This window comes from Hemitrygon akajei, chromosome 32 (genome assembly GCF_048418815.1).
Source record: "Hemitrygon akajei chromosome 32, sHemAka1.3, whole genome shotgun sequence".
Taxonomy (NCBI): domain Eukaryota; kingdom Metazoa; phylum Chordata; class Chondrichthyes; order Myliobatiformes; family Dasyatidae; genus Hemitrygon; species Hemitrygon akajei.
The window spans coordinates 665095-685323 of NC_133155.1; the positions used below are offsets into that span (position 1 = coordinate 665095).

The 20229-nt window shown below is 43.9% G+C and overlaps 1 protein-coding gene across 10 annotated transcripts in view; it reads left to right on the forward strand.

Annotated features, from left to right (window-relative positions):
* Positions 1-20229, forward strand: part of hivep3b (HIVEP zinc finger 3b) — a 696153-nt gene that overhangs the window by 249563 nt on the left and 426361 nt on the right. For 9 of the 10 annotated variants that reach the window (XM_073034355.1, XM_073034359.1, XM_073034361.1 and 6 more), the window contains one exon: positions 162-277. The gene's annotated coding sequence lies outside the window, so the exon portion shown is untranslated. Of the gene's footprint in view, positions 1-161; positions 278-321; positions 523-20229 lie in introns of those variants that run through there. The other variant, XM_073034362.1, reaches the window with a different exon arrangement.

The following is a 20229-nucleotide window of genomic DNA, read 5'->3' on the forward strand; positions in this document are numbered from 1 at the left end:
GTTCTATTTCTAAGGCTGTTGTGGGCAATCCTGGTGTTGAAACACTTGGATGTTCCAAATGTTTGCATTTTAATGCTGTCTCACTGCTCAGTTGCCTTTTTAACCAATGGACCTGAGAGGTGTTTGGTCATAAGTATTAAAACAGATGTCTTTCGTTGCAGATCTCACCAAGGTTCACTCAGCGCCAGTCGTGAAGTTTGAGAGGAATGACCTGAGGCACAAATGATCGCTTTTTGCTGAGATATCCACCCCAAAGGATCACCACTTCCTACCAGAAGTAAGACTCTATTATTTAAAGTTAATGTCAGGAGGCTGACTGAACTTGTGAGTTCCATCACCACGTTGGGCAAGCTCCTAAAATGTGATAATGATGAAAAATATGCTACAACTATTAAAACCCTCTGGAACACATAAACTGAACAATTTGCATTCGTCCTGGATAGCAAAAGGAAATGTTTTCCTGCAAACCTCACTGAATTCTTTGAAGAAGTAACAGAGATGGCACCAAGATCAACTTCATAGGTACAATATGTCTAGATTTTGATCAGGCATACAGAGTGATGTCAGAATGGATAGCTATCTGGCCGTAACACAGAAGGCAGGGAGCAGGAGATAAAGGACATTGTGGTGAAGGACATTGTGGTATTATAAAGTCATGGAGTTGAGCATAGAAACAGGTTCTTTGGTCCACATGCCTATCTATACTAATCCTACTTTCCTGCGTTAGTTCCATATCCTTCTCTGTCCTGTTCATTCAACTGCCTGTTCTAATGTCTCTTAAATTATGTTGTCTGTCCTGCCTCTCTTGCCTCCTCTGGTGGCTCATCTCAAAAATCAACTACTTTAATGTGAAAATTCCTCCTTCTCATCTTAATACAAAATTTTCTACTTATAGACACCCCAGTCTATGGAAAATAAACCCTGGCTACTTATCCTCTAAATGGCTCTTATATGCCTATTATGTCTCCTCTTGGTCACCTTTATTCCAGGGAACAAGGACCTAGTTTATTCAATCTCTTTTTATAAGCCCTTTTTATATATGTGAATTTTATAAATTCACATTCTTGTGAATTTTTTCTGCACAACTGGAACATGACATCCCTATTTATACTCGATGCCTTGGCCGTGGAAAGCAGGCATGTCAAAGGCATTCCTCATCACCCTTTCTTGCTATGTTGCTACTTTCAGAGATCTATGTGCTTCTAACCCAAGGATTGTCTGTTCAACAACATTCCCTAGGGCTCTGCCGTTTATGTTGTATGCACCTGCCCCTGGTTTAACTTTCCAAAATCTATCAATCTCATTTAAATTCCATTTGACATGCCCTTTTCCACTTAACCAGTTGATATATATCCTTTCGTAAACTTGAAAACTATCTTCATTATCCACTGTAACACCAATTTGTTGTCTGCAAACTTACTAATCATTCCACCTACATTATCTTCCCTATCACAAGCAACAGGTGACCCAGCACCAATATCTGTGTTCACAGGCCTCCAATTTGAATAACAACCCTCAACTACTACTGTGGGATTCCTTCCGCAAAGCCACATTTATATCTATTTATCTTGCTCATTCTAGATGCCAAGTGTTTGAACCTTTTGGACCAGACTACTGTATGGAAACTTGTCAAACCCTGCCAAAGTCCATGTAGATATTGCCTCGTGCCCTGCTCGCATCAATCCTCTCAGTCAACTGTTCAAAAAAAAAAAAATTCTCAAACACATTCATGAGGCATGAATCCCACACACAAAGCCATTGGTCAAGAATGCTATTGGTCACAATGAGTGTTAATTATTTTGACTTTCACAATTTGTGATTGATTTCAAATTGTAGGGATAGTTGGTATTCAATTGCTTCTGAAATCCCAAAATGGAAGAGAAAATGTTAATACATTGTTACAAGATGAATAAGCAGTGTCACAAGTGTTTCTCAAGAACAAAAATTTTGAGGAGCAAAATGTTGTGAAAGTACAGGACATTAATCTTCAGAAATGGTGTCGTGGATTGATTGATTTAATTATTTATTGAGATGAAGCACAGAATAGGCCCTTCCAGCCCTTCAAGCTGTGCCACCCAGCAATCTCCTGATTTAACCCTAGCATGCAACAATTTGCAATGAACAAATAACCTACAAGTAGTATGTCTTTAGACTGTGGGAGGAAACCAGAACACCTGGAAGAAACCCACCCACCCACAGGGAGAACATACAAGCTCCTTACAGACAGCAGTGGGAATTGAACCCAGTTTGCTGATGTTGTAAAGTGTTGTGCTAACCACTATGCTGCCCTAAATTTGGAAATCTCTTATGTCAGAACGGTGCCTGCTAGACAATTGTGAGAACACATGACATTGGATGGTACGTTTTCAAATCCTCATAGACCATATAACCATATAACAATTACAGCACGGAAACAGGCCATCTCGGCCCTTCTAGTCTGTGCCAAACGCTTACTCTCACCTAATCCCACTGACCTGCACTCAGCCCATAACCCTCCATTCCTTTCCTGTCCATATACCTATCCAATATTACTTTAAATGAACCTGCCTCTACCACTTCTACTGGAAGCTCATTTCACACAGCTACCACTCTCTGAGTAAAGAAATTTCCCCTCATGTTACCCTTAAACTTCTACCCCCTAAGTCTCAACTCATGACCTCTTGTTTGAATCTCCCCTACTCTCAATGGAAAAAGCCTATCCATGTCAACTCTATCTATCCCCCTCATACTTTTAAATACCTCTATCAAGTCCCCCCTCAACCTTTTACGCTCCAAAGAATAAAGAATAAAGACCCAACTTGTTCAATCTTTCCCTGTAACTTAGGTGCTGAAACCCAGGTAACATTCTAGTAAATCTTCTCTGTACTCTCTCTATTTTGTTGACATCTTTCCTATAATTCGGTGACCAGAACTGTACACAATACTCCAAATTCGGCCTTACCAATGCCTTGGACATTAAGTTTTCTTCACCACCCTATCCACATGAGATTCCACCTTCAGGGAACTAGGCACCATTATTCCTAGATCACACTGTTCTACTACATTCTTCAATGCCCTACCATTTACCATGTATGTCCTATTTGGATTAGTCCTACCAAAATGTTGAACCTCACACTTATCAACATTAAACTCCATCTGCCATCGCTCAGCCCACTCTTCTAACTGGCCTAAATCTCTCTGCAAACTTTGAAAACCTACTTCATTATCCACAATACCACCTACCTTAGTATCATCTGCATACTTACTAATCCAATTTACCACCCCATCATCCAGATCATTAATGTATATGACAAACAACATTGGACCCAGTACAGATCCCTGAGGCACACCACTAGTCACCGGCCTCCAACCTGGCAAACAGTTATCCACCACTACTCTCTGGCATCTCCCATCCAGCCACTGTTGAATCCATTTTACTACTTCAATATTAATACCTAACAATTGAACCTTCCTAACTAACCTTCTGTGCAGAACCTTGTCAAAGGCCTTACTGAAGTCCATATAGACAACATCCACAGTTTTACCCTCGTGAACTTTCCTTTTAACCTCTTCAAAAAATTCAATAAGATTTGTCAACTATGACCTTCCATGCACAAATCCATGTTGACTGTTCCTAATCAGACCCTGTCTATCCAGATAGTTATATATACCATCTCTAAGAATACTTTCCATTAACTTACCCACCACTGACGTCAAACTGATAGGCCCATAATTGCTAGGTTTACTCTTAGAACCCTTTTTGAACAATGGAATCATATGAGCAATATGCCAAACATCCAGTACCATCCCCGTTTTTAATGACATTTGAAATATTTCTGTCAGAGCCCCTGCTATTTCTACACTAACCTCCCTTAAGATCCTAGGGAATATCCTGTCAGGACCCAGAGATTTATCCACTTTTATATTCCTTAAAAGCACCAGTACTTCCTCCTCTTTAATCGTCATAGTTTCCATAACTTCCCTACTTGTTTCCCTTACCTTACACAATTCAATATCCTTCTCCTTAGTGAATACCGAAGAAAAGAAATTGTTCAAAATCTCCCCCATCTCTTTCAGCTCCACACATAGCTGTCCACTCTGATTCTCTAAGGGACCAATTTTATCCCTCACTATCCTTTTGCTATTAATATAACTGTAGAAACCCTTTGGATTTATTTTCACCTTACTTGCCAAAGCAACCTCGTATCTTCTTTTAGCTTTTCTAATTTCTTTCTTAAGATTCTTCTTACATTCTTTATATTCCTCGAGCACCTCATTTACTCCATGCTGCCTATATTTATTGTAGATATTGTAGCAATGTACTACATAGAGAGCTAGAGACAACGACACGCAGTTGGTAAGTCATTTTGAGACTAGTTTATTCAAACTTAGCGGTGCTGGCATTTAATCCCTAGCGCCCGCCCTCTCTGGGCGGAAATGACATCAGAGGTGCATTACCAAAGTCTCTCCCCGCGCACTGGCTATTTGTGAGCCGGTTCACCTGCGCCGAAAGTGGGTCGCCACATAACCCCTCCCCCCCAGAACCGGCGATACATCTCCCAATGTCCACAATCTGGATCAGCCTCTGTCTGGGAGGTCTGCCTCTGCGCCGTGGTGCCTGAACCTCGACCGGCTGTGCCAAGTTCACATGGGCTGGTTTGAGTCGGTCCACCGTGAAAGCCTCCTCTTTCCGCCCAATGTCCAGAACGTACGTGGACCCATTGTTGTTGATCACCTTGAACGCCCCCTCGTACGGCCACTGTAGCGGTGCCCAGTGTCTGCCCCTTCGTACAAACACAAACTTACAGTTCTGCAGGTCTTTGGGTACATGGGTCGGGGTCCGTCCGTGCTGTGAAGTCGGTACGGGGGCCAGGTTGCCGAGCCTTTCGCGTAGTCTGTCCAGGACTGCTGCGGGTTCTTCCTCTTGCCCCCTCGGGGCTGGTATGAACTCTCCTGGGACGGCCAGGGGTGCACCATACACCAACTCGGCCAACGAGGCGTGCAGATCCTTTTTGGGCGCTGTGCGAATTCCAAGCAGGACCCAGGGAAGCTCGTCCACCCAGTTAGGTCCTCTCAGGCAGGCCATGAGAGCTGACTTCAAGTGACGGTGGAAGCGTTCCACCAGTCCGTTCGACTGTGGGTGGTAGGCAGTTGTGTGGTGTAGCTGTGTTCCCAACAGGCTGGCCACAGCTGACCACAGGCTGGAGGTGAACTGGGCACCTCTGTTGGAGGTAATGTGGGCCAGTACCCCGAAGTGTGCTACCCAGGTTGCAATCAGTGCTCGGGCGCAGGAATCGGCAGATGTGTCGGTGAGCGGGACTGCCTCTGGCCACTTCGTGAACTAGTCTACCATAGTTACGAGGTACCGCACTCCTCGGGGCACTGGTAGGAGGCCCACGATATCCACATGAATGTGGTCGAACCTCCGGTGGGTGGGTTTGAACTGCAGTGGCGGGGCTTTAGTGTGCCGCTGCACCTTGGCTGTTTGGCACTGCACACACGTTCTGGCCCATTTACTGACCTGCTTGCGAAGTCCATGCCACGCGAACTTGCTGGAGACCAGCGGACGGTTGTCCTGATAGATGGGTGCGCCAAACCATGTATGGAGTCAAAAGCTTGCTGCCTCCAGGCTGCCGGGACGATGGGGCGAGGTTGGCCGGTAGCCACGTCGCACAGGAGGGTCCTCTCACCTGGGCCTATGAGAAAGTCTTGCAGCTGCAAACCCGAGACTGCGGTCCTGTAGCTGGGCATCTCGTCGTCTGCCTGCTGTGCCTCCGCCAGTGCTGCATAGTCCACCCTCAGGGACAGGGCCCGGACAGCTGGTCCGGAGATTGCGTCCGCCATGATGTTGTCCTTTCCCGAAACATGCTGGATGTCCATCGTGTACTCGGAGATGTAGGACAGATGTTGCTGCTGGCGAGTCGACCAGGGATCGGACACCTTCGTGAATGCGAAGGTCAACGGTTTGTGGTCCATGAACGCGGTGAATGGCCTGCCTTCTGAGAAGTACCTGAAATGCCGGATTGCCAGATACAGTGCCAGCAGCTCCCGGTCGAAAGCACTGTACTTGAGTTCGGGTGGTCGTAGGTGCTTGCTGAAGAATGCCAGGGGTTGCCAGCGCCCGTTGATGAGTTGCTCCAGCACCTCACCGACTGCTGTGTCGGATGCGTCCACTGTGAGGGCGGTCAGAACGTCCGTTCTGGGGTGCACTAACATCGCAGCATCTGCCAAGGCTTCCTTGGCTTTAATGAAAGTGGCCGCAGCCTCCTCGTCCCGAGTAATGTCCTTGTCTTTACCCGACATCAGGATGTACAAAGGGCGCATGATACGGGCTGCTGAGGGGAGGAAACGATGGTAGAAGTTCACCATACCAACGAACTCCTGCAGGCCTTTGACCGTGTTGGGCCGGGCAAAGTGGCGGAACGTGTCTACCTTGGCGGGCAGAGGTGTTGCCCCGTCTTTGGTAATCCTGTGGCCCAGGAAGTCGATGGTATTGAGACCGAACTGGCATTTGGCCGGGTTGATCGTGAGGCTGAAATCACTCAGGCGGGATTAGAGCTGGCGGAGGTGGGACAGATGTTCCTGACGACTACTGCTGGCTATAAGGATGTCGTCCAAATAGATGAATGCAAAGTCCAGGTCGCGTCCCACCTCATCCATTAGCCGCTGGAACATCTGTGCAGCATTCTTCAGGCCGAACGGCATTCGGAGGAACTCGAACAGGCCGAACGGGGTGATGAGTGCTGTTTTGGGGATGTCTTCAGGGTGCACTGGGATTTGATGGTATCCCTGGACGAGGTCTACTTTGGAAAAGATTCTTGCCCCGTGCAGGTTTGCTGCAAAGTCCTGTATGTGTGGCATGGGGTAGCGGTCTGGAGTTGTAGCCTCGTTCAGTCTGCGGTAGTCGCCGCATTGTCTCCAACCCCTGGCTGCTTTGGGCACCATGTGCAGGGGGGAGGCCCATGGGCTGTCGGACCTCCGTACGATCCCCAATTCCTCCATCCTCTTGAACTCCTCCTTCGCCAGGCGGAGCTTTTCCGGGGGGGGGGGGGGGGAGCCTTCGTGTGCGGGCGTGGAGGGGTGGTCCCTGGGTTGGGATGTGGTGCTGTACCCCGTGTCTGGGCATCGCTGCCGTGAACTGCGGTGCCAGAATTGATGGAAAGTCCGCCAGGATTCTGGTGAATTTGTTGTCCGACAGCGTGATGGAGTCCAGGTGTGGGGCCAGCAACTTGTCTTCACCCAGGGAGAACGTCTGGAAAGTCTCGGCATGTACCAGTCTTTTCCCTTGCAAGTCGACCAGCAGGCTGTGAGCTCGCAAGAAGTCCGCCCCCAGGAATGGTTGGGCTACCGCAGCCAGTGTGAAGTCCCATGTGAACCGGCTGGCGCCGAACTGCAGCTGCACTGTGCGGGAGCCGTAGGTCTGTATCGTGCTGCCGTTTGCAGCCCTCAGGGTGGGTCCTGGCTTCCTGTTGCGGGTGTCGTACCCCGTCGGGGGCAAGACGCTGATTTCCGCTCCGGTATCAACCAAGAAGCGGTGTCCTGACTGTTTGTCCCAGGCATACAAGAGGATGTCCTGGTGGCCAGCCGCCATAGTCATTAGCAGCAGCTGGCCTGGGCCCTGGCCCTTGCAGGGCGGGCGACAATGGTGGGCTTCTGTGCCCCACCGCTGGTGGTAAAAACACCACTGTTCACTGTCCTCCTCACTCCTGCCTCTGTGTTGTGTGCGCCCCCCTGCCGGGCCTGGTCTGGTCTGCTGTTGGGCGCATGGCCTGGTAATCTGGCTGACGGATGCCACACTCTCTCTCTTGGCTTTCCACAGCACATCTGCCCGGGCCGCCACCTTCCGGGGGTCGCTGAAATCTGCGTCGGCCAGCAGCAGATGTATGTTCTCAGGCAGTTGCTCTAGGATCGCTTGCTCGAACATAAGGCAGGGCTTGTGTCTGTCAGCCAGGGCCAGCATCTCGTTCATCAATGCTGACAGCAGCCTGTCTCCCAAACCGTCCAGGTGAAGCAGGCGGGCACCCCGCTCACGCCGTAAGAGACCAAAGGTCTCAATGAGCAGCGCTTTGAATGCTTCATATTTGCCTTCTTCTTCTGGAAATTCGCAACCTGGGCGGCCGTCTCCTGGTCAAGGGCACTCACCACGTGGTAGTAACACGTGGAATCAGAGGATATCTGCCGAATCTGTAACTGGGCTTCTGCTTGGCTAAACCACACGCGTGGTCGCAGCGTCCAGAAAGTCGGCAGTTTTAGCGAATCTGCATGAACAGATGAAGAGTTGGTCATCTTTGGTCCAAATCCCGTTTGGACCGTTGGGGTCACCAATGTAGCGATGTACTAAATACAGAGCTAGAGACAACAACACGCAGTCGGTAAGTCGTTTCGAGACTAGTTTATTCAAACTTTGCGGCGCTGGCATTTAATCCCTAGCGCCCGCCCTCTCCAGGCGGAAATGATGTCAGAGGTGCATTACCAAAGTCTCTCCCCGCGCACTGGCTATTTGTGAGCCGGTTCACCTGCGCAGAAAGTGGGTTGCCACAATATCTCTCTTTTTCCTAACCAAGTTTCCAATATCCCTTGAAAACCATGGCTCTCTCAAACTTTTAACCTTTCCTTTCAACCTAACAGGAACATAAAGATTCTGTACCCTCAAAATTTCACCTTAAAATGACCGCCATTTCTCTATTACATCCTTCCCAGAAAGCAAATTGTCCCAATCCACTCCTTCTAAATCCTTTTGCATCTCCTCAAAGTTAGCCTTTCTCCAATCAAAAATCTCAACCCTGGGTCCAGTCCTATCCTTCCCCATAATTATATTGAAACTAATGGCATTGTGATCACTAGACCCGAAGTGCTCCCCAACACATATTTCTGTCACCTGACCTATTTCATTCCCTAACAGAAGATCCAACACTGCCCCTTCTCTAGTTGGTACCTCTATGTATTGCTGCAAAAAACTATCTTGCACACATTTTACAAACTCCAAACCATCCAACCCTTTTAAAGTATGGGCTTCCTAGTCTATGTGTGGAAAATTAAAATCTCCCACAATCACAACCCTGTGCTTACTACAAATATCTGCTATCTCCTTACAAATTTGCTCCTCCAAATTCTTGCTCCCCATTAGGTGGTCTATAATACACCCCTATAAGTGTTACTACACCTTTCCCATTTCTTAATTCCACCCAAATAGTCTCCCTAGTCGAGCCCTCTAATCTACCAGAGCACCGCTGTAATATTTTCTCTGACAATCAACGCAACACCTCCCCCTCCAATTCTATCACACCTGAAGCAACAAAATCCAGGAATATTTAGTTGCCAATCACACCCCTCCTGCAACCAAGTTTCACTAATAGCTACAACGTCATATTTCCAGGTATCAATCCATGCTCTAAGCTCATCCACCTTTCTTACAATGCTCCTAGCATTGAAGTAAATGCATTTAAGAAATTCTCCACCTCTTCCTCTCTGTTTATCTCTAACAGTACAAAGAACTTTACTGTCTTCTTTTTCTTCCTTCTCCCATACATCTGTTCCTACACTCTGGTTCCCCTCCCCCCTCATATCTAGTTTAAATCCACTGGAGCCTCTCTGGCAAACCTACCTGCAAGAATATTTGTCCCCCTCCAGATCAGATGTAAACTGTTCCGCCGGAACAGGTCCCACCTTCCCTGGAAAACTGCCCAATTATCTATAAATCTGAAGCCCTGTCTCCTGCACCATGTCTTCAGCCATGTGTTGATCAAGTCAAGTCAAGTCAAATAATTTTTATTGTCATTTCGACCATAACTGCTGGTACAGTACATAGTAAAAATGAGACAACGTTTTTTAGGACCATGGTGTTACATGACACAGTACAAAAACTAGACTGAACTACGTAAAAAAAAACAACACAGAGAAAGCTACACTAGACTACAGACCTACACAGGACTACATAAAGTGCACAAAAACAGTGCGGGCATTACAATATATAATAAGCAGGACAATAGGGCAAGGTGTCAGACCAGGCTTCGGGTATTGAGGAGTCTGATAGCCTGGGGGAAGAAACTGTTACATAGTCTGGTCATAAGAGCCTGAATGCTTCGGAGCCTTTTCCCAGACAGCAGGAAGGAGGAGAGATTGTATGAGGGTTGCATGGGGTCCTTCATAATGCTGTTTCCTTTGCGGATGCAGCGTGTAGTGTAAATGTCCGTGATGGCGGGAAGAGAGACCCCGATGATCTTCTCAACTGACCTCACTATCTGCTGCAGGGTCTTGTGATCTGAGATGGTGCAATTTCTGAACCAGGCAGTAATGCAGTTGCTCAGGATGCTCTCAACCCCTGTAGAATGTGATGAGGATGGGGGGTGGGAGATGGACTTTCCTCAGCCTTCTCAGAAAGTAGAGACGCTGCTGGGCTTTCTTTGCTATGGAGCTGGTGTTGAGGGACCAGGTGAGATTCTCCGCCAGGTGAACACCAAGAAATTTGGTGCTCTTAATGATCTCTACCAAGGAGCCGTTGATGTTCAGCATGGAGTGGTCGCTCTGTGCCCTCCTGAAGTCAACAACCATCTCTTTTGTTTTGTTCACATTAAGAGACAGGTTGTTGGCTCTGCACCAGTCCTTTAGCCGCTGCACCTCCTCTCTGTAAGCTGACTCGTCGTTCTTGCTGATGAGATCCACCATGGTCGTGTCATCGGTGAATTTGATGATATGGTCCAAACTGTGTGTTGCAGCACAGTCATGGGTCAGCAGAATGAACAGCAGTGGACTGAGCATGCAGCCCTGGGGAGCCCCCGTGTTCAGTGTGATGGTGTTGATCTGCACTATCTTACTATTTCTAAACCCACCTGCATATGGCACTGGTAGCAGTCCTGAGATTGCTATCCTGGAGGTCCTGTCCTTTAACTTGGCACCTAGCTCCCTAAACTCATCTTTCAGGACTTCCTCACTCTTCCTACCCACGTCATTGGTCCCTACATGGACCACGACATTCAGCTGCTCACCCTCCCTCTTGAGAATACTGAGAACTCGATCCGAGATATCATGGACCCTGGCACCAGGGAGGCAACAGACCATCCGAGATTCTTGATCTTTTCCACAGAACCTGCTATCTGTCCCCCTAACTATCAAATCCCCTATCACTACTGCTCTCCTATTTTCCCTCCTTCCCTTCTGAGCTGAGGGTCCAGACTCGGTGCAGGGACGCAAGCACTGCAACTTGTCCCTGGTAGGTCGTCCCGACCAACAGTATCCAAAATGGTATACTTATTGTTGATGTTGAACAAGTTCCTTAAGGGTGTTGTAGGTTAGGATATTAAAGATTTTAGCCACACAAATGTATTAAATATTTTGTTAAGATAAGGATGGTAAGGGTTTTGGTATGTTAGTGAGACATTTAGGGATTTTTCTGGGACAAAGGTGTTTAGGAATTTGTCAGATAAAGCAAAGAACCAGCTTAGCCACCAGTTTATACAGATGAACTTCAAAGTTCAAAGCAAGTTTATTATCAAATTACATATATGTTACCATATACTAGCTGGGTATTCATTTTTTGCAGGCATTTGAAGGAAAAATCAAATACAATAGATTTTATGAAAAACTATACATAAATAAAGACAAACAAACAACCAATGTGCAAAAGAAGACAAACTGTTCAAAAAAATAATACTGAGAACATAAAATATAACGAGTCCTTAAAAGTGAGTCGGTCATTGTAGAATCAATTCATAGTATTGGTGAGTGAAATACGCCGGTTCAGGAATCTGGTGATTAAAGGGTACTAACAGTTCCTGAACCTGTTGGTGTGATACCTAATGCTCCCATACTTCTTGGCCAATGCAGTACCAAGAAGAGGATATGCCCTGGATGCCCTGGATATTCTCCAGGATATGCCCTGGATGTTCTTTGATGATGGATTCTGGCAACACTCCATGTAAATACACCCAATGGTGGAGAGGGCTTTGTCTATGATGGACTGGGCAGTATCCACTACTTTCTGTAGCTGTTTCCATTCCTGGCCTCATCCAAAATCTGTTTCCTATTCCCAGTTAGGGTCAAAGTCGCTTCCCCATTGAGGGATATGCTTAATCACCTATGTTAGCTTCCAGCCTTGCAATACACAAATTTTAAACTTCTTGGCATTAATTTCAAGTCCCTCAATTACTTCATCCCTTCCTTGTAACCACCTCCAATTCTATAAATGATGCAGATTATTTATACATTTCTGTCTTCTTGCATGTCTTTGACATGAATCACTCCACCGTCACTCCCTCAGATGCTGATGTCAACAGCTCAGGCTTCTCCAAGTCACTTCACTCTACTCCTTTATGTCACTTCCTCACACCTAGTTGGTGATCACAACTTTCGTTATCTGCAGCACTGATAACTATAGGGAAAGATTGAATAGGGTAGGATTTTCCCCCTTGCAGCCTTGGACAATGAGGGATTTGATAGAAGTATACAAAATTATGAGTGGTATAGATAGGGTAAATGCCAGCAGGCTTTATCCACTGAGGTTGGATGAGACAACAACCAGAGATCATAGGTTAAGAGTGAAAGGTGAAATGTTTAAGAGGAAGTTGGGGGTGAACTTCTTCATTCAGAGGGTGGTACAAGTGCAGAGTAAGCTGCCAGCAGAAGTGGTGGATGCAGGTTTGATTGCAACATTTAAAAGAAGCTTATATAGGTACATGGATGGACGAACTTTGAACTGAACACCAAGTCACATGAAGAGATATTAAGATGAAGCTCGGATTGACATTGTTTTTTTTAAAAAAGCATCGTTATCAAAGAACAAGAGACAGAAATGCATTTCTAACCTTTGATAGCTTCTAGTGATGAAGCAATTAAATTCAGCAATGACCAAGAAGTCATATTTGGAGTCCAGGTAACTCAGAGGGTTGTAAGGCTGGAGGAAATTGTGAGGAAAAGGGAATCTGAAAGCAGGAGCTCTTAAAAATCAAGATAATGCTGAATAATCTCACTGGAGATGGAATAACAGAATTTGGTGTTAGTTTGGATAGAGGCCCAGAATTTTGTACTATCTCAACTTTATAGAGAATGAAAGAGTGATGTAACTGGAATTTATCAAGAAGGACAACTCTTGGGAAATATTCCATTGTCAGATTTCTATTAATACCTTGCGACTACTCAATCTGTGGTTTCTTTCAAAGTAGAAACTTAAAGCCAACTTTAGAGGCTGCTAGTATTTCACAAACATTATATGTTGCTTCAGAAAGGCATCTGGGGACATGCAATCATAGGACCTGCCCCTGAAGAATGCAAAGTTCCACACAAGAGCATAAACAAAATGTTCTTTGAAAGCTTCCCTGAGGCTCAGAGTTAGTCGGAGTTCCTAGTCTCTGCCTAATAGGCTGATCTCAGCCACGATTGATGGTACCACAACTTGGGGTTGAAGAGGAAAGCACACCAGTATAAGGAGGAGGGCCAGGTTATTCAGCCTGTCTCATTCATTCTGGGTTATCCGTATCCTAACCCCATCCTTTTGAATTAACCTCTTATCCTCTTGAAAACCTGCCTAGGAAAAATTTCAATATCTTTAAGCAATTCTTAACCATCAAGAGTCACTTCTCTTGATAACATTTTTCGGTTACATCTTCCTTTCATTCTCTGTAAAGCTGAGGTTACAGAAAATTCTGGACCCATGTCTAAACTAACACCAAATCCTACTCATCTATTTTCCATATAGCTGTTGACACACACTGGCTCCTGGTTATAAGCCTTATTTCTACTTACTTTCTGTCTACACTCTTGCTGACTCGATAAAACAATCAACATAACCAGATATCTTCCCATCCTGAATATTCTTCCTTCTCCAAGCAAAAAGAAGAGACTGAAAGCGCAGACCACGAGGGCTCAAAGACAGCTCCTGCCCCACTGTTATAAGATTATTGGCCTAGTATAAGGGTGGTGAAATTGAGACCATATGCCCAAATTGGTGATAATATTCCAAAAAAAACTCTCACATAGCATAGCAATTTTGAGTAGACATTGTCACTGATTAATGAAATTAGTAACAATAATTTTAAGGGAAAAGAATGAGTCCTGTTGCTTATTTATGGGTATTCATTGTATTTCAATTAATAAATGTTTTCCCTGAGATATATTACAATAAATAATGTTAGAAAACCTGTTCAAAAATTATTAATATTAATCTCTTAAAAAGACAATTAAAAATAACATTATTTCTAGATAGTTTTGTTATTGTAACCATTTCCTATACAAATACTGATGGATACACCAAGTCTCACCAGGATGCACCAGTATTCTCAAGAGGGAGGGTGAGCAGCCGGGTGTCGTGGTCTATGTAGGGACCAATGACGTGGTTAGGAAGAGTGAGGAGGTCCTGAAAGGTGAGTTTAGGGAGCTAGGTGCCAAGTTAAAGGACAGGACCTCCAGGATAGCAATCTCAGGATTGCTACCAGTGCCACGTGCAGGTGGGTTTAGAAATAGTAAGATAGTGCAGATCAACACGTGGCTGAAGACATGGTGCAGGAGTGAGGGCTTCACATTTATAGATAATCGGACAGTTTTATAGATAATTGGGAAGGTGGGACCTGTTCCGGCGGGAAGGTGGGACCTGTTCCGGCGGGACAGTTTACATCTGAACTGGAGGGGGACAAATATTCTTGCAGGTAGGTTTGCTAGAGAGGCTCCAGTGGATTTAAACTAGATATGAGGGGTGAGGGGAACCAGAGTGTAGGAACAGATGTATGGGAGAAGGAAGAAAAAGAAGACAGTAAAGTTCTTCGTACTGTTAGAGATAAACAGAGAGGAAGAGGTGGAGAATTTCTTTTTTCTATTGTAATTTTTTTTATTGAAGTTCATCATACAAACATTTCCATAAGATGTATTTCAGACATTGTACATATATATCATATAATCATATATATCACAAAATCTCCACAAAGTACTTATCTGGGGTACACACTTATAGAAAAGAGTAGAAAGAAAAAACAAGCAAAAGGAAAGAACTATGTACAAGTAGGGAGTGATCTTTTCTTTTTACAACAGATTCATTGATTTGTGAGAATAAAATCAGGCCTATGAGGCATTATGTAGTTAAACCATTTTTCCCAGTATGAATCAAATTGTTCCAGCTTATGATTAACAGATGCTGTTATCTTCTCCATTTTGTAAATGTCCATTGTAATTTCCATCCATGTATTTAAAGTTGAGCTTTCCTGTGATAACCATTTCCTAGTAAGAGTCTTTTTACCAGCCACCAACAGTATATTCATTAAATATTTATCTCTTTTCAACCATTCTTGAGGTATATATCCAAAATATATGGTCTTACTCTCCAAGGGTATTTCACATTTAAAGATGTCTTGTAGGGCATTGTGTATCCCCCTCCAATAGTTTTTGATAACAGGGCAGTCCCAAAAAATATGATAATGATTTGCATTTGATTTCCACAATTTCTCCAGCAAACAGGGAGGTTACTATCATTAATTATAAAAGCTATTATTAATGCTTTTTGAGATAGTGATTTAGATGCATATCATATTTTTTACTGAGTTAAGTATTGTATGTAATTAGTTTTGCTACAACAAGTGTATGGGACATTGGAAAAAAGTTGAATTTCCCCATGGGGATGAATAAAGTATCTATCTATCTATCTAATGGAATTTCTGAGAGGGTGTAATAAAATATCTTATCAAGTTTAGGTGGAGAATTTCTTAAATGCATTTATTTTAATGCTAGGAGCATTGTAAGAAAGGTGGATGAGCTTAGAGCATGGATTGATACCTGGAAATATGATGTTGTAGCTATTAGTGAAACATGGTTGCAGGAGGGATGTGATTGGCAACTAAATATTCCTGGATTTCGTTGCTTCAGGTGTGATAGAATTGGAGGGGGAGGTGTTGTGTTGATTGTCAGAGAAAATATTACAGCGGTGCTTTGGCAGGATAGATTAGAGGGCCCGTCTAGGGAGACTGTTTGGGTGGAATTAAGAAATGGGAAAGGTGTAGTAACACTTATAGGGGTGTATTATAGACCACCTAATAGGGAGCAAGAATTGGAGGAGCAAATTTGCAAGCAGATAGCAGATGTCTGTAGTAAGCACAGGGTTGTGATTGTGGGAGATTTTAATTTTCCACACATAGACTGGGAAGCCCATACTGTAAAAGGGTTGGATGGTTTGGAGTTTGTAAAATGTGTGCAGGGTAGTTTTTTGCAGCAATACATAGAGGTACCAACTAGAGAAGGGGCAGTGTTGGATCTTCTGTTAAGGAATGAAATAGGTCAGGTCACAGAGATATGTGTTGGGGAGCACTTCGGGTCTAGTGATCACAATGCCATTAGTTCCAATATAATTACGGAGAAGGATAGGACTGGACCCAGGGTTGAGATTTTTGATTGGAGAAAGGCTAACTTTGAGGCAATGCGAAAGGATTTAGGAGGAGTGGATTGGGACAATTTGTTTTCTGGGAAGGATGTAATAGAGAAATGGCGGTCATTTAAAGGTGAAATTTTGAGGGTACAGAATCTTTAAGTTCCCGTTAGGTTGAAAGGAAAGGTTAAAAGTTTGAGAGAGCCATGGTTTTCAAGGGATATTGGAAACCTGGTTAGGAAAAAGAGAGATATCTACAATAAATATAGGCAGCATGGAGTAAATGAGGTGCTCGAGGAATATAAAGAATGTAAGAAGAATCTTAAGAAAGAAATTAGAAAAGCTAAAAGAAGATACGAGGTTGCTTTGGCAAGTAAGGTGAAAATAAATCCAAAAGGTTTCTACAGTTATATCAATAGCAAAAGGATAGTGAGGGAAAAAATTGGTCCCTTAAAGAATCAGAGTGGACAGCTATGTGTGGAGCTGAAAGAGATGGGGGAGATTTTGAACAATTTCTTTTCTTCGGTATTCACTAAGGAGAAGGATATTGAATTGTGTAAGGTAAGGGAAACAAGTAGGGAAGTTATGGAAACTATGACGATTAAAGAGGAGGAAGTACTGGTGCTTTTAAGGAATATAAAAGTGGATAAATCTCTGGGTCCTGATAGGATATTCCCTAGGATCTTAAGGGAGGTTAGTGTAGAAATAGCAGGGGCTCTGACAGAAATATTTCAAATGTCATTAGAAATGGGGATGGTGCCGGAGGATTGGCATATTGCTCATGTGATTCCATTGTTCAAAAAGGGTTCTAAGAGTAAACCTAGCAATTATAGGCCTGTCAGTTTTGACGTCAGTGGTGGGTAAATTAATGGAAAGTATTCTTAGAGATGGTATATATAATTATCTGGATAGACAGGGTCTGATTAGGAACAGTCAACATGGATTTGTGCGTGGAAGGTCATGTTTGACAAATCTTATTGAATTTTTTGAAGAGGTTACGAGGAAAGTTGACGAGGGTAAAGCAGTGGATGTTGTCTATATGGACTTCAGTAAGGCCTTTGACAAGGTTCCGCACGGAGGTTAGTTAGGAAGGTTCAATCGTTAGGTATTAATATTGAAGTAGTAAAATGGATTCAACAGTGGCTGGATGGAAGATTCCAGAGAGTAGAGGTGGATAACTGTTTGTCAGGTTGGAGACTGGTGACTAGTGGTGTGCCTCAGGGATCTGTACTGGGTCCAGTGTTGATTGTCATATACATTAATGATCTGGATGATGGGGTGGTAAATTGGATTAGTAGGTATGCAGATGATACTAAGGTAGGTGGCGTTGTGGATAATGAAGTAGGTTTTCAAAGTTTGCAGAGAGATTTAGGCCAGTTAGAAGAGTGGGCTGAGCGATGGCAGATGGAGTTTAATGCTGATAAGTGTGAGGTTTTACATTTTGGTAGGTTAATCCAAATAGGACATACATGGTAAATGGTAGGGCATTGAAGAATGCAATAGAACAGAGTGATCTAGGAATAATGGTGCATAGTTCCCTGAAGGTGGAATCTCATGTGGATAGGGTGGTGAAGAAAGCTTTTGGTATGTTGGCCTTTATAAATCAGATCATTGAGTATAGGAGTTGGGATGTAATGTTAAAATTGTCCAAAGCATTGGTAAGGCCGAATTTGGAGTATTGTATACAGTTCTGGTCACCGAATTATAGGAAAGATGTCAGCAAAATAGAGAGAGTACAGAGAAGATTTACTAGAATGTTATCTGGGTTTCAGCACCTAAGTTACAGGGAAAGATTGAACAAGTTAGGTCTTTATTCTTTGGAGCGTAGAAGGTTGAGGGGGGACTTGATAGAGGTATTTAAAATTATGAGGGGGATAGATAGAGTTGATGTGGATAGGCTTTTTCCATTGAGTGTCGGGGAGATTCAAACAAGAGGACCTGAGTTGAGACTTAGGGGGCAAAAGTTTAAGGGTAACATGAGGGGGAATTTCTTTACTCAGAGAGTGGTAGCTGTATGGAATGAGCTTCTAGTAGAAGTGGTAGAGGCAGATTTGGTATTGTCATTTAAAGCAAAATTGGATAGGTATATGGACAGGAAAGGAATGGAGGGTTATGGGCTGAGTGCAGGTCAGTGGGACTAGGTGAGAGTAAGCGTTCGGCACGGACTAGAAGGGCCGAGATGGCCTGTTTCCATGCTGTAATTTTTATATGGTTATAAAATCTGTGTATTTTGGGTTTAAACTTTTTAATGATACCCCAACTTAACAGCATTTTAAGACCAAGGAGCTGATTATTGACTACAGGAGGAGAAAATTGAGCCAGGATCAAAGGTGAAGAGGGTCAGTAACTTTAAATTCTTCGGTGTTATCATTTTGGAGGACCTGTCCTAGGCCCATCATGTTAGTGCAATTGCAAAGACAGCAAGGAAGCACCTCTACTTCTTTAGGAGTTTACAAAGATTCGGCATGATAGCTATGACTTTGACTAACTTTTATAGATGTGTGGTGAAGAGTATACTGACAGGCTGCATCCCAGACTGGTATGAAATACCAATGCCTTTAAATGGAAAATCCTTCAAAAAGTAGTGGATATGGCCAGTGACTCATGGGTAAACCCCTCCCCACTATTGAGCTCATTCACATTGAGTGTTGTTGCAGGAAAGCAGCATCTATCATCAAGCATTCCCACAACCCAGGTCATGCTCACTTCTCACTGCTGACATGAAAAAGCAGGTCCAGGAGCCTCCGGACCCATACCACCAGCTTCAGGAACAGTTATTACCTCTCAACCATCAGGTTGTTGAACCAATGGGAATAACTTCACTCAATTTCACTTGCCCCATCATTGAAATGTTCCCACAACCAATGGACTCACTTTCAAGGGCTCTTCATTCATGTTCTCAATATTTATTGCTTATTTATTTATTATTATTTCTTTCTTTTTGTATTTGCAACTTGTTGTTTTTTATTTTGCACACTGGTTGTCAGCCCTATTGAAGTGGTCTTTCATTGATTCTATTATAGTTATTGTATTTATTGAGTATGCCTGCAATAAAATGAATCTCAGTGTCATATATGGTAGTATTTTAGGTTTGCCAGTAATAGATTTCCACATCTTGTGTGGAAGTGCTTTCCAAAATGTGGTTTAAACTAGAAAAAGTGCAAAAATGATTTACAAGGATGTTGCCAGGATGAGAGGGCCTGAGGCTCTTTATTCTTTGGAATGTAGAGGAATAAAGGTGACCTTATACAAATATTTAAAATTCTGAGAGGCATCGATAAGGTGGCCAGTATCAATTTTTAAACAAACGTTCGGAATTCCAAAACCTGGGATGTAGATTCAGGGAGAGAGCGGAAACATGTAAAAGGGACTTGGAGCAACATTTTCACACAGCGATTGGGGAGTATATGGAATAAGCTGGCAAAGGAAATGATTTAAACAGGTACAATAGTATAATTTAGGAAGCACTTGGATAGTAACAGGGTAGGTCTTGGCTTAATATGGCCAATTGCAGGAAATTGGGACTTGCTAGAGGGTGCCACGGACTCATTGGGCCAAAGGGTCTATCTCCATGCTGTATCGCTCTATTGCACTTTATGCTTCTATGATATTGTACTCTAATTTGAAAAGTGCCCCCTGTTCTGAAGGAACTAGTTTCACTCTGCTTGGTCAATATGAGTTAGTTTAAATCACACTGAAGACTCCCAGGATGTAGGAAAGGCCCTTTGGCAAAGTTATTGGAACTTTTCTAAAGGCCCAGTTTCTTTTTCTCTCAATAGACTCACATAAAATCTTGACAGATGTTTTGCATTCATTAAAACACTTCTGTGCTTGCTGAATTGGCAGGAATTGCACCTTAACCAAGCTTTTGGCTTAACTGCTGCTGCTGCCTCTCACGGGAGCACTCAATG